Source organism: Charadrius vociferus, unplaced genomic scaffold, assembly GCF_000708025.1.
Source record: "Charadrius vociferus isolate BGI_N301 unplaced genomic scaffold, ASM70802v2 scaffold306, whole genome shotgun sequence".
Classification (NCBI taxonomy): Eukaryota; Metazoa; Chordata; class Aves; order Charadriiformes; family Charadriidae; genus Charadrius; species Charadrius vociferus.
In genome coordinates this window covers 1,521,770-1,531,239 of record NW_009648963.1, presented here as the reverse complement: position 1 = coordinate 1,531,239, position 9,470 = coordinate 1,521,770, and positions in this window count along the sequence as shown.

The window sequence follows — 9,470 nt, the reverse complement described above, 5'->3', positions numbered from 1 at the left end:
CAGAAACCTGTTACAATAAACACTGAGGAGTTAGGGGAAAAGAGAAATGTGTTGCAGCTTGATTTTTCCTTTGGGGAAACAAACTAAAGAGCAAAGTTCATGGCCTTGCCTGAACTTCATCTCTTTTTTCATCAAGAAGTGTTGTCCTGGATTTCTCTGAGGACTTCAGGCATTTACCTAGGACTCTGGACATCTAGTAGTTTAAACAGAGCCTCAGGAAAACAGCACACACATAGTATGTTAGTAAATTCTGGACGTAGTGATGTCATTTCACGTGCCATCTGCAACCAGAGTCAAGTACGGTGGTTTTATTAGAGGAAACACAGAGGAGTGACAAACCTCCACCAGCTTCAGGAATCTGTGACACCGATGTTAATCTTATCTGTGCTATTTGCAATTTAGAGACGTACCTTTGATGTGTGCTATTGTCCAAAGTCCTATAGGTCACAGATTGAGTTTCTGTTATTCCTGTGCTATTTCCGTAGAAGACTTACCCAAAACACATAAAATAACCCCATGGCTTACAAGCAGCGTATTGTCCACAGAATCTGCTGACGTTGATCCTGTCTGCAGAAAATTAAAACGTTCAGCCTGAAGCTGACATGTCAAAATTCGACATTACTCACCCTTTACTTACTTAGTACCGGTGCCAGAAAATTGCCGGTAGTATTTGCTGAAAAAAGAGCCCTTACCTGAGGCTGTCTTGTGAGTTTTACAGGCAGGAATATCCCAAGAAACAATGTTTTCTGTAAGGGAACAGCTTGTTCTGTTTCAGTTGGTAACAAGAACTGTAGTTCTGTTGAGACCTGTGTTGAGATACTATATTCATGACAGGCAAAACTATAATTACCATAATACAAGTTCTTTATATATTGATTATGCATTCTGTCATCATAATTACTAATACATGCATATTACCAATAAATCTGTAATATTTCATTCAAGGACTGAATTTGGATTTAAATTACCTGCGTCTGCCAGTGTGCTGAGCATCATGAAAATGTGTGTCTTTGGAGGGCATTGCTGGGTGCTAAATGGGAAAGCAGTCAGAGAAGCTGGCTAATCCCACTCTCTTCTGACTGCAGTTACGGCTGCAGTGTGCCCAGTGAAACCTTCCAGAGATTACACACTTTTTTCCAAGCATTCTTAGGGGTGACTGAAAATCCTGACAATCACACTAGGGAGAAAAATTCACCACTACCAATGATACACCATATTTCTTCACTCCTCCTCCAGCTTTTTATTTCTGGGAAACATTGGGTCTCTGGTGACAGAGTTCCTATCCTGCCCTTGGGGGATGTTTTCCTGCAGTGATTCCTGTTTTCCCTTACTCAGGTCAGAGATGCTCAAGGGAATGGCGAATGTTCTCCTTCCCTGGGTAGTCTTCCACTGCCAGCACTGCTCTTCAAAATGGTGTCCATCCCGAATTCTGGTAGGCAGTGGACCGGGCTGCTGTAGCACAGTCACTACCTCAAGGGTGCTGCTCCATCCACACGTGTGGGAGCTGCACTGTTTCCTGGACGTACTCAGAACTGGGGACAAAGCAGCACAAAAGGCTGGGTTCTGTCTCAGTAATGATTAACTGGAATATCCCTGTCAATACTAAGCAGACTTTTAACTGAATCCAGGTAATGATAATGACATTCTTATCTCTGGCTAAGGGTGTTTTGCAACAGATTCTACCGTGGCTTTATTGACCAGTAGGTGCCTATCAACTCACGGGACAGCCCAGGCACTTTCTACTTTTGCTGCCATTAATATTTAGTACAACTCACTGACTGCCGAAAATCATACTGGAGGAGATACATAAATAATTTCCTATCCATTTTTAATTTACTGATTCAAGTTTTATCATGCCAAGACTTGGCCAAAGTAACCTTGCCTGAGCTAATTGAATATAATGTCAATGAAAAGAGTGGCAATTTTAGAAAAGCAGAATGGGGACTGTATAATGCAGTGGGACTGTATAATTTTTGACATTGTAATTAAAAAGCAATTACTTTTGCACTGACGCAATTTGTCATGCTGTACATCCCCAGATCAAAATCAGTCATCTTCCAATACATCACCTCTGTGCCACTCACTTTAAGGTAATGTTGTGAGACTGTGAACATGAGCAATCCATACCAAAAGGACATGGATTATTAAGTGCTTTTGTTCCTCTTCTTTGAAATGTCAATGTCACTTTTTGGCTTCAATGTTCAGTTATATCCCACAGCCCACATGTTCGTGCCTTCCATCTGGTTTACTTATGGGTGTCTCCATTTTCCTGGGGACTGAGTAGGAATTAGACATAAACAGGAAAAATGACTGGAATGATGGTCAGGTGTAAGATGTGTGACACTTGAACAGGGTTGGGGCATTAAAGAGGACTATAGAGCATCAGCAGCTCTACAGCTATGTTTCTTTGACTTTCTGTACTTCAATTTGGTATTTAGATTAGGAAGGATCTCAGACATAGGTAAAGAGCTCTTTAACTTGCCAGGATTGTTGTTTTTCTCTTGGTAAATTGAGATAGTGGTATGTTGATGCTGGTGAGGGCTTTTTGTTTTTTTCAGGAAGGCTAGTAAGTAAAGCTTGATACACATAATGTGTACTTGCAGGTGTATTGCTATGTAGAAATTCTTTTTTTCAAGAAGGTTGGAGTGACAAAATGCATGGATTAGAAAGAAAAATGAACTTGTTATAGTTCTGTTAAGATAGAATGTTTGGGCTAATAATTAAAGGGAAAGGTTATTTTGTAATCAATTAATCATGGTGGAATGATAAGAACGCATTGTGGTGTAAGTTCGAAAAAAATCTTGCCTACCATCATGTGTTAATTAGTGCCATGATCTTATGTTATGAAAAACAATATGTGAAATAGATTAAATGAAAGACATACTTGAAAAAGAAGTTCCCTGAAACTTCCCTGCAGCTGAGTATTTTGACCACAATATCCACCCACTTCTGCTTGTCAGAGTAACAGCTGAGTTGGTTTTCGGTAATAGAGAATCTGCCTCTCGACTTTGCTCCAACAAAGCTGTGAGTAATTTCTGTAATCATTTTACTATGACTTATCAGTGATAAACACAATAAAAGCAGGGACTGAATTTCAGTCCAGTTATGCCAATCTGGTCAAACAGTCAACGTGCCACTGAGGATATAAGGAGTCTCTTTGCACTGCAAGAGTAATAAAAAATGGGAGAGGGTGAGGTAAAAAGTCAAAGATTCTAGCAAATATATCATCCTGAGATGTTTACAAAGCTTGATCCCTTTAATTCACGCAAAAAAAAAAAAGAGAGCAAGAATTGTCTGGATTAAGGATTCCTTTCAGGAGGAGAAGCTACCCTTCCCCTCAAGGCAAAAGATCTTTAGCACAGGATACAAGAAGTAGTAGTTGCTAGAACCTGAATATAGGCAAAGTACAAATTAATTTCCCGTAATGGTGGTGGCTAATTACTGGAACAACCTACCATGGGGAGCATGGATGCTTCACTGCCTTGTGATACCAGAAAGCATGAGGCCAGTGCCACTCTGCAAAGGTTGTGTTAGCCTAAAGCACAATTTGAGGACAGAGCAGAGGCACAATACAGGACGAAACTAAGAAGCTGTAGTATTCATAAGATCAGCTTAGACATTATGGTAACCCTCATAATCTTAAAATTTTAAAATATCGGCTTATGGTTCCTTCCATTCAGGCAGGAAATCTCAAATTTGGAGATTAAATTGTTTGCCCAGTCTTACAGAGCAAGTCCCTGGTAGTCCTAGAAATGAATCCCTATCTACGTAGTGCATTCAATACAGCTACAGCCCAGAGAAAAACATAGCTGATTAATGACAAAAAGATTCAAGTGTCCCAGGACTTGTTTAAACTTATCAAGCCATGTGTTATTCTTTTACTTCTTCACATGAAGCAGCCCCATGTATCACATATCGGAAGTGTCTGATATTACTCACAAAAGTTATGACCCTCTGATAAAAAATTGTGTAAACTGTCACTGTCTTCCTGCATCCTGTTTTTAGTAATGTTTTTAGTAATATTTTTAGTATAAACAGTGAGCTATTTTCCATATTACTATTTTGTTTGTTTCTGTAATTTATCTCTGTCTAAACCACTTCTTATTCTTTTCTTAATGTTTTTGTGCTGTAAACCAAACACTTAGCCACATACCGATGTGGAAAGTCTGGCTTCAGGGGAAGCAAAGCTGGCTCCTTCTGGTCGCCTAACATTCTGTGTAGCGTATTATTGCACAAAAATATGGTTCTGCATAGGGCCTCATCGTCAGGAAGTTTATTATCTACCCCAGTGCAACTCCAACTGATTGTTCAGTGAATTACACATCCCCTCAGGGTCTGACCCACAGAGAATGTAATTTTAGTAATGTTCTCACACAAGAGACCTTTTGCCCAAGCTCCTAAGGTTCAGACTTCACCTGCGGAGGTCCCACGTCTAATTGCAATGCAGTGCTATTGATTTGATTAGTATTCCAAGATTTTTCAGGAATGGAAAAAAGTTTTTCCCTGGAGTTTGTCCCAGTCCTGTGCAAAGCATTAGTGTAAATCTCCTATATTGACCAATTTCTGGATTTTCAATTTCAGTAAGAAAAAAAAAAACATTTAATCTATCCTTTAAACTATTTAAGGTGTAAATATAATTTATACCTGTCGCATTTTTACTCCATTAGGAAATAGGAAAGAAATTGTAAGCTTTTTGCCATTGTGGTATAAAGCAACTATAGCTGTGCTTCTGTAACTAAATCAGCAAAAAAAAATCCAAGTACAAGTGCACAGAAAGGAACCCCTAAAGCAAGCGTATGTGGTTTCGGTCTTGAAAATGGAGGCAGCCAACAGAACACAACCTATGAAATGGAAGCAGCAGGTTAATAACAGCAAATTTTTTTTCTCGCGCTCTGCTAGGTTTCTAACCGACTGCATTTGGTATGCTTGAAAGACTGCATTATCACACAGTCCGTTCTGAAATGGTTGGCAAATTTTAGAACTGTGGCTCTACATACTCAGAAAATGGATTGTGAAATTAGGATTTTAAATATTTTGCAAAAACCTTTCACCTACTTCATGTGAGATGATGTTTAGAAGTCCTTTCCTGTTTAGGAATATTTCTCACAGGGAAACATTTTAGGTTTGGGATTCATTTGATGCAACTTTAGCCACCTGGAAGCTAATTTTATAAATTTGAGCTAATAACCTAGGCAGCTTTCATTGTCAGTAGAGAGAGATAATGGAGTCCGCACTATCCCTTCTGTCTTACCCTACAGCGCAGAGTGGGGCAACCGCTTTCAGGAGGTTCCTGGTTTGTCCCTTTGACTATAGATAAAGTCTGCACAATCAGGTGACTAACCTTAAATGACACAAATCCTATCTAAAGTATTTAGTATGGATTTTAACCCTCTCCGCTCTACTCTCCCTCAATGCACACCCAAATCCCAGTAGCGAAATGACTCAGGGTTAAGGCAGCTGTATTGCTGTGAAATGTGCTGGTGCAGAGCAGATATGGCTGTACGTGCTTCTTGGGCTCTTTGGATTTGGGAAAGCAGTGCCCCACAAGGAAGGAGGACCAGCGAGCGGGCAGCTGCCCTCTCCCACTGCACAAAGCCGTGATGAGAATAAACATACAGTTTGCAACAAAAAGTTCCTATTGAGTCACATTTTTCCGGCTAGATATAAGCTTTTATTTTTCTAAGCAGGGAAAAAAAAAATATTATCCCAAACCATTTGCCAGTACTGGTTCATCAGGAGTTTTAGGAAACACTTGGTGCTGGCAGAACAGAGGGCTGCAGCTGCTGCAAGATAAAGGAGGTAACTGGAAAGCCTGTGTGGGGACTGCTTAAGCCTGCACAGCTCTCTGTGGCTTAGTCAAACGCTGAATCCAGCCCTTCCACTGTGGGGACAAGAAGACATACATCCTGTAGTCATAGGTATGATCCAACTGCATAGCCAGATCTTTTGTATATCTTTTTCTTCAACTATTGCAGCTCCAGTTGCACTTTCTGTGGTTTTGTTTCTGTCATTCAGCCATACTATTATTTTTTTTTTAATCTTTTCACCAGCCTTCATGTTTTACATGCAAAGAGTTTCCTTTGGATTGGCCAGTGCTTTACTCCTTTCAAACTATTTAATAGGAAGGATCAGCCTCTTAGCACATTTAATTGTTGTCTTAAGCCTGTAAATGACATTGTTATTAAGAAAGAGATTCTGAGATGCAACTCCTTTGCAGGGTTTCCTACCTGAAGGCTTGCTGATCTTATTTTTCTACTCTTTCTACTGGGCTCCTTTATGTAAGACAATGTGTGAGGGTCACTGTTTGGAGTATCAGGGAGTCTTCCCAGGTGTGCGCATGAAGGGTAGCCCAAATCAAGCAAGGTGAAACTTCTGCCTCTGCCTGATAAACCCTGCAAGGCTGCAGCTATGTCGAGTCCCATCCGAAGCCACTTCCCTACTCCCAGTGTCCTGTGGGACCCCGATACACCGCACTGTACATAAACAGAACTGAACGCTGCTGCCCCTCCCCAAAAGCAGTGAAATAGCTTAACAAACAAGCAGTTAAAAAAAAACAAAAAAACAAAAAAAAACAACCAAACATGCTGAGGGTAAGGTTTGTTGCCCTTCACATGTTTAAACATTTGTTTCCAGTTTTCAAATTTATCTCTAGGCTCATAAGGCTTTTTATTTTAACTGAAAGCCCATAGTCAGTCATTAATTTCACCCACACCCCTACACATAAGCAATGGAGAGAGCTAGTGGCTGCTGAAGGGTGACCACAGGGAGATCCAGGAGACCAAAGCACCGTGTGGGGGCAGCTACCTGGGGGCAGCCAAGAAGAAACAGGAGGTGTACAGACCTAAGTGGAATTCAGGCCGTTTGTATACTGAGCCTCCTGACCCCAGGAGAGGCTGACATGCTTTAAATCAAACACTGTGATTCATGGTAAACACACAAGGCCAAGCGATGGCTAGCAAGGAGAACAAATGTTTCTGTATTTCATTTGTTTCCTAATCTCAAAAATAAGTTTAATAATTGCAGGCTCTTGTCAGATTAAGTACATCAAAGGCTGGGGGAGCAGCAATACTGTGATAACAGGGTCATAGAAGTAGCTTTCCCAGCGCTGTGTGGTTCTGGGAGTGCATAATGTCGATATCACCTTATCACACAGTAACGCAGATTCCTCTCAGGTTTCTGAGAGGCAGGGTTTGCCATGGGCCGGGGGCACAAGCTAGCCCATTTATCTTGAACAAGTTGTGACGGAGGTTACCTTCATTAGATTGAAAGCGTATTTTCAAACCCCAGCATGTTTCAAACTATATAAGAAACATTTCTTCCATGTAGTGGGAAAAAAACTCACAGGCTTGTGTGTTTTTCCTTTTATTTAGTTTTCTGTGAATTTGGGACTTTGTATTGATTTGGGAGTTTTTTGGTTTATAAATTATCAGCAGAGCAGTAGGATTTGGAATTATACGTGTCTGGTAGGGTATGTCTGCATGGCACGTCAAATGTGTGATCATGGATAATAAAAGTACTTCTCCTCGCTTGTTGGGAATTAGCTCAATCGTGTTCCGCTATGTACGTGATCCGAGCAGCACAGACCCGAGTGTGTGTTAGTGGGCCAGATGTTCACCTGCAGTGCATCTGTACTAATAAATAAAGCGGGCCAATGTTAGTGCTCCCGCGTTAAGGGCCAGCAGCAGGACATAGTAGATGACACCAAGCTCTGTGGACTTTGGGAGTGGTGTTGGGAAAAGGGGTTGAGGCATATCCAGAGTGTGCGACAGCCACAGTACCTGCGCTGCCTCTTCTCCCTTTGCAACAAGTGCTAATGGGGGGAAATGCAAATGACCATCCTGCACCTTCCCTCCAGTACATCCACCTGCAAACACACAAAATTTGCAGCCCCTCATGGCAGCAGAATAACCAGTTAGAATGCAGCCGGGCAATGACAAGTTCAATGATTTCCTTAACATTAATTGTGTTTATTGCCAACTTTCCCTGTAAAGATGTGTCATTTTTATGAATCTTTAAAATAAAGCCTTTTTGCTGGGACCATGTTCGTGCCAACCACCTGTGTTACAAAGCTGTCCTTTACACCAGCACAGTTACCTGTATTAAGTGTGCACCTCAGCTTTCAAGAACACAGGTTTGCTTCTTTACATTTTACTACTGATAAGAACAGTAATCTTTCTCAACTAGTATGGCTGAGAACAACATACATATCTGCATATCTGTGTTCAAGATAAAGACAGGATGTTTCGCTTCCAGCCAACTACAAAGATGATGACTTCTCTGTACAAGATAGAGAGTGAGGCAGGAAGAGTTCAGTCTGAGGAGGACAGGACTGTGACCTTTCTCGGCTTTCCTGGGTGGGTATACGTGGCGCTTCATATGTTGAATGAATTTCTGAGTTATTTTTAGGAAGTGGCTTATATCTGTGTTCAGTCTGAGGTTAAGCAGAATGTGAAACTGAATTAACAATGTTTGCCATCGGCAATTTTATTACAGATCTTGATTTTACAGTTAATGTTTTGTATTACAAAAGAAGAGGTACAAAAGTGAGCATGAAGACAAATTCTTGACCTATAGTCAGAAAGAACCTATTTGAAAGTACTGGTATGTGTCAGCTTCGATGCGTCTAAGTAGTTACATAAAAGAGTGCAAACAAAAATACATTTCACTTAATGTAAACATTATGGGTGAGGTCTTGGGTGTGCTCCAGCTATGCTCAGTGCAGGCCTGTGCGTTACAGAGCAAGGGTCTTTCTAGGGATGCTCAAAACTACACCAGCACGTGTAGTTCCGCAAGGATGCTTCACGCTCTGGGTAGTCACCCCTACAACACACAGCATTATAACCTTCTGCCCGTGGGACCGCGGAAACCCCAGTCTGCCTAAGGAATTGGCAATTGCTGGTTACGCTGGCCCTGCAACACCTAGGTGTGTATCTGCAGCAAAACCTGCCCTGTTCTCTTAGTGACAGTGGCACTGCACAAAGGCACTACAGCAGAGGCCACCAGCTGGCCTCAGACCTTTACTTTGTTATAAACACTGTGCTTCAATACGCATATAAGACCGGCAAAATGGAAATGAAAGGAAATCAATGAAACTTGCTGTTCCAATGGCCCACGGCATGTCCGTGCTTGTGAATTATACACGGCAAGGCATCACCTCTTACCTCAGAACTGGAGGTCAAGAGAGACTCCTTATTGTGGCAACCTTTTGATGTTTGTCTCTATTCCAGTCGATGGCCAAGCTGTGTCCTGAGAGACCTTTTATGTGAGTTGGAAGGCTTACCCTTACTGCTATATTAAGAATAAAATGTAATCTGAACTGAAGTGGTGTTTCCAGTAGGATTTTAATAGGGCTGTCTGAGTCTGTCTTGCAATTTTATCTCCCCAGATACACACTTGACATGTTCATACAGATGCTGGCAACCCTCTGAGCGGTTTCTGGTCCTTTCTTGGCTCAGCTCAGCCATTTCCTC